The 5,540-nt window shown below is 36.8% G+C and overlaps 2 long non-coding RNA genes across 2 annotated transcripts; one reads left to right on the top strand and one right to left on the bottom strand.

Moving 5' to 3' along the window:
- Positions 1–1,304: 1,304 nt before the first annotated feature.
- LOC122142806 lies at positions 1,305–3,213 on the top strand. Its single transcript, XR_006158798.1, has 3 exons — positions 1,305–1,366; positions 2,027–2,215; positions 3,079–3,213. It is a non-coding gene; the product is annotated as an uncharacterized LOC122142806 (long non-coding RNA).
- LOC109052230 lies at positions 2,958–4,794 on the bottom strand. Its single transcript, XR_006158797.1, has 4 exons — positions 4,601–4,794; positions 3,582–3,675; positions 3,406–3,489; positions 2,958–3,226 (listed from the first exon to the last, which is right to left on the bottom strand). It is a non-coding gene; the product is annotated as an uncharacterized LOC109052230 (long non-coding RNA).
- Positions 4,795–5,540: the final 746 nt, after the last annotated feature.

Here is a 5,540-nt window from a genome sequence, read left to right as displayed (position 1 = left end):
TCACGCCGCCGCGCCAAAATAAGAGTCGGCTTCTTCTTTTGAGGGTTTATTGGCAGTTACAGAATATTATATAATTCTATTTAATTGACATTGGCGGTTGGCAAACCATTAACGGTGCATTACCGCCACTAACTGGACTGGAGTCTTCTTCTTCTTCTGGTGTTTAATGGCGGTTGGCAAACCATTTAACGGTGCATTACCGCCACTAACTGGACTGGAGTGTGGAACGAGAGATTAAGCAGGAAATATATATATATATATATATATATACATATATAATATATATATATATATATATATATATATAAATAAATAAAATAAATAAATAAATAATAATACTTATTAGACTCAGATTCTTTTAATTAATTCAGTTTCTTTAAAGAACCCTAATTATATAACAATATATCTGACCTGCTGTTTTCCCCAAGAGACCTGACAATGAAACGTCATGATGATTTGCCTTCCGTAGTGACTGAAAGAGGTGCTCTCTATTAATATTATATTTCCTACACTGAAGAAGAACATGTTCCACTGTTTCTGGTTGATTACAATAAGTACATTTCCCAGTTGGGTGCTTACCTATTTTATACAATGAAAGGTTTAGACCTGTATGACCTATTCTCAGACGAGTTATTAAACTTTCTTCCCTCCGTTTCCAGCCCACCATCCTCCCAGCACCAACCTGTCTCTGTACATTATATAAATGCCTTCCAGTTTCACTGTTATCCCAATACCCTTGCCAAACGGGCTGTGCATACTTCCTGATAATTGACTTAACTTCTTCTTTATTTAATGGGGTTTCTAAGTCTACATGTTTAGTTTTGAGTGATCCTTTGGCCAGCATATCCACCTGCTCATTCCCCTCCACACCGACATTATGGAATGATTTTTTGTGTCTTTATTATTCAATCAAACCATTCTGTGTTTGAAAGTAAAAACTAATTATTTTGTAATTAAAAAATAAAAGATTGCAAAAAAAAGTCCTCTTAAGGCTCAAAAATCAAGAAATTCACAACAAAATTATTTGCAGTGCATATAAATCTTTGAAAATCTTTATTTTTTCTTATGCACTCCAATATTTTTTATAGTGAAACCACAAATGTTTGCTCTTTTCTGCCGTCTTTTTTTTGCGGTTCTAAAACTTTTTTTTGCGAATTGAAAAGTTTTGCTTGCGAGTTAAGCTGTCTCTCAGTGGGCGGTCTCTACCCACCAGGATGAAAGGCCTTTTCCTATTGGTCACTCTCGATTGAAGTCACAGGTTGACCACGCCCACTCAGTTTTCCCGGAATCCGCTGCACTGCCCGCCGCAGTCCTGACAGAAGAGCGAGCGAGGGTGCATCATGACGAGCAACAGGTCGTGTACTGGGTAAGATAAACTAACTTAACATCTTAAACTCAGTGACAAGTCAACTTAATTATTATCTCCTCTCATGCTCTCCCATCTAAATACGTAAGATTTGATTAGCCAACAGTATAGCTAGCTGCCAGAGCCCCCAATAGTAAAGCGTCAGGCCAATATTTTCAGAGATTATAGATTATCATAGCTTCAGTGAAGTAAGGTAAGTAACGCACATCAAATAACTAGCTCATTTGGCGGGTTATGATTCATCAATTATGAACCGTATGCACACTCAAGTCTATTCGCGGCACCCCACAACTGTAGTCTGCCATTCAGTTTTTCTAAAATACAACGATTTGGGACTGATGTCTGTACATTCTGACTTCACCCTAGTCTACAGAGCTGTGTATTGTGCATTTTAATAACAGGTTTGTTTTGTACTATCTTTAAGACCTGTGCAATGACAATTGCCAAACTTATTACTTCAATAGCAAGGACTGATATTCAGGACTTGTCAGCCAGTACCACTGTAGCCTTGCAAAGACTTTGCTTTGAAGACCTTTTAATGAACTAACTTCCACATTTCAATATGCCCCTGACTTCTAAGTGGTGTTTATATTTGTGACTACTCCAAAAAGCCTAGATTTCTATCAGTAGAACATCACATTTGTTCTTTTCTGTTTGCAGGAAGATTTGGTGTTGATGGAGGAGGCAACATCTTCAAGGCAAAACCTTAGACCTGATGCAACATCATCCATACATGATGCATACATTTTTATCTTTAATGTGTAGGCACTTGAAGACCAGTGCCCAATATGCACAGGAACATATCCAGTGTCAGAAGTAGACCTGCCATGCCAGCTTTTGTGGAGACAGGTAATGGTAATAGGGACTCACATTGAAGCTTAAAAACACACCTAAAAGGTGCTCTGATTTGGATCATACCTCACGGTAACCTACCTATGCTTCATTACATTAGTTCAAAACAGTACATTGCAAAGGTCATAAAAAAATCAAAATGTATATATACATATATACACACACGCAGTTGTTTGGAACCATTACGTTATGTTTTTTGACAATGTTTTCTGCTTATCAAAGCTTGCATTAATTTGATCAAATATACAGTAAAAACAGTATTATTGTGAAATATTGTTACCATAACTGTTTTCTATTTGAATACATGTTAAAAAATGTAACTTATTCCTGTGATCAAAGCTGAATTTTCAGCATCATTACTCCAGTCTTCAATGTCACATGATCATTCAGAAAGCATTCTAATATGCTGATTTGTTGCTCAAAAATATTTATTATTGTCAATGTTGAAATTTTTTTGGGGGGGATTCTTTGATGAATAGAAATTTATCTGAAGTAAAAACTGTTTATAACATTATAAATGTCTTTTACTGTCACTTTTGATCAATTTAATGCATCCTTGCTGAATAAAAGTATTATTTAACCCCCCCAAAAAAAAGTCTTACCTACCCCAAACATTTGAACAGTAGTGTATATTATTTCAGATAAATGATGCTCGTTTGAACTTTCTATTCATCAAAGAATCCTGAAAAAAATTGTACACAACTGTTTTCAACATCAGTAATAATGTTTGTTGATCAAAAAAAAAAAAAAAAAAAGCATATTGTTATATTGTGACACTTAAGACTGGAGTAATGATGCTGAAAATTTAGCTTTATTGTTTTTATATACATGTATATGATTTTATTTATTTATTTTTACAGTGAGGAGGATGTGATTCGTCATGCAGCAGCACAGATAAACACCACAAAGACATCTGAAGTCTGTCACGAGATAACACGTCTGAAGTTGTGGAAACATAAAAACCAGGAATTCCAGTCAATCCCCTGAAAATCACCTTCCTTGGAGAGCCTGTAAAAATAAACAAATAAAATTATATGTATATAAAGCTAAAAACAATAAAGCAAAATGTACAGCTCCATTACTCCAGTCCTAAGTGTCCCTTTTTAGATGTTTTGTAATTTATTTTTTTTTGTTTTTTTTTTGAAAGGTGTTTTTTAAGCTTCAATGTGAGTCCCTATTACCATTACCTGTCTCCACAAAAGCTGGCATGGCAGGTCTACTTCTGACACTGGAAATGTTCCTGTGCATATTGGGCACTGGTCTTCAAGTGCCTACACATTAAAGATAAAAATGTATGCAGGACAAATTTTGTAAAATAGGAATTGATAACTGGCGATGTTCAATTTAGCTTTTGCTTGTGTACCTCCTAAAGGGTGATTTTGACACTGGATGATGTTGCATCAGGTCTAAAGGTTTTGCCTTGAAGATGTTGCCTCCTCCATCAACACCAAATCTTCCTGCAAACAGAAAAGAAAAATGTGATGTTCTACTGATAGAAATCTAGGCTTTATTGGAGTAGTCACAAATAAAAACACCCCTTAGAAGTCAGGGGCATATTGAAAATGTGGAAGTTAGTTCATTAAAAAGGTCTTCAAAGCAAAGTCTTTGCAAGGCTACAGTGGTACTGGCTGACAAGTCCTGAATATCAGTCCTTACTACTGAAGTAATAAGTTTGGCATTTGTCATGAAAGTGAAAGTGAAAGTTGTGACATTTGCCAAGTATGGTAACCCATACTCGGAATTAGTGCTCTGCATTTAACCCATCCAAGTGCAGACACACAGCAGGGAGAGGTGAACACACCCATGAACACACACCCGGAGCAGTGGGCAGCTATATATCCAGTGCCTGGAGAGCAACTGGGGGGTTCAGTGCCTTGCTCAAGGGCACTTCAGCCATGAGTATTGAGGGTGGAAGAGAGCGCTGTTCATTCACTCACCCCAACAGGTCTTTGCACAGGTCGTAAAGATAGTACAAAACAAACCTGTTATTAAAATGCACAATACACAGCTCCTGTAGACTAGGGTGAAGTCAGAATGTACAGACATCAGTCCCAAATCGTTGTATTTTAGAAAACTGAATGGCAGACTACAGCTGTGGGGTGCCGCGAATAGACTTGAGTTTGCATACGGTCATAATTGATGAATCATAACCCGCCCAATGAGCTAGTTTATTTGATGTGCGTTACTTACCTTACTTCACTGAAGCTATGATAATCTATAATCTCTGAAAATATTGGCCTGACGCTTTACTATTGGGGGCTCTGGCAGCTAGCTATACTGTTGGCTAATCAAATCTTACGTATTTAGATGGGAGAGCATGAGAGGAGATAATAATTAAATTGACTTGTCACTGAGTTTAAGATGTTAAGTTAGTTATCTTACCCAGTACACGACCTGTTGCTCGTCATGATGCACCCTCGCTCGCTCTTCTGTCAGACTGCGGCGGCAGTGCAGCGGATTCCGGGTAAACTGAGTGGGCGTGGTCAACCTGTGACTTCAATCGAGAGTGACCAATAGGAAAAGGCCTTTCATCCTGGTGGGTAGAGACTGCCCACTGAGAGACAACTTAACTCGCAAGCAAAACTTTTCAACTCGCAAAAAAAAGTTTTAGACCAGCAAAAAAAAAAGACGGCAGAAAAGAGCAACATTTGTGGTTTCGCTAGCTATAAAAAATATTGGAGTGCATAAAGAAAAATAAAGATTTTCAAAGATTTATATGCGCTCCAAATAATTTTGTTATGAATTTCTTCATTTTTGAGCCTTAAGAGGACTTTTTTTTGCAATCTTTTATTTTTTAATTACAAAATAATTAGCTTTACTTTCAAACACAGAATGTTTGATTGAATAATAAAGGACACAAAAATCATTCCATACGACATGAGCAGGAACCCAAAGAAAGCATGTGGATAGCCCCTTTAACTCCATCCTGTATAACATAAGGAATATATCATTGATGATATTGGATCTGAATAATGATTTGCCAGATTTAATACTCATAAGTGCAGACAAACTATCAGATGCAATAACAGTATTATTTGTTTCCCTCTCTTCTATCCACTGCAGAGCCAATAATATTGCAATCAATTCTGTGGTATATACTGCCACATTATCCGATATTCTTTTCTTAATATATAACTCACTTGCTGGGATGTAAACTGCTACACCTGCACGCCCTGTATCAGGATCTTTGGAACCATCTGTGAATATAAACATGGAATCTGCGAAATGCAAATCAAAATAATTCTGTACTATTCTGCTTTCAGGACGTTTTCTTTGACATATCCTTCAATTTATGACGTATGTCTAGGTCTACATATGGTGT

The sequence above is a fragment of the Cyprinus carpio genome, unplaced genomic scaffold (genome assembly GCF_018340385.1).
Source record: "Cyprinus carpio isolate SPL01 unplaced genomic scaffold, ASM1834038v1 S000000169, whole genome shotgun sequence".
Lineage (NCBI taxonomy): Eukaryota > Metazoa > Chordata > Actinopteri > Cypriniformes > Cyprinidae > Cyprinus > Cyprinus carpio.
This window is presented reverse-complemented; position numbering and strand designations above follow the sequence as displayed.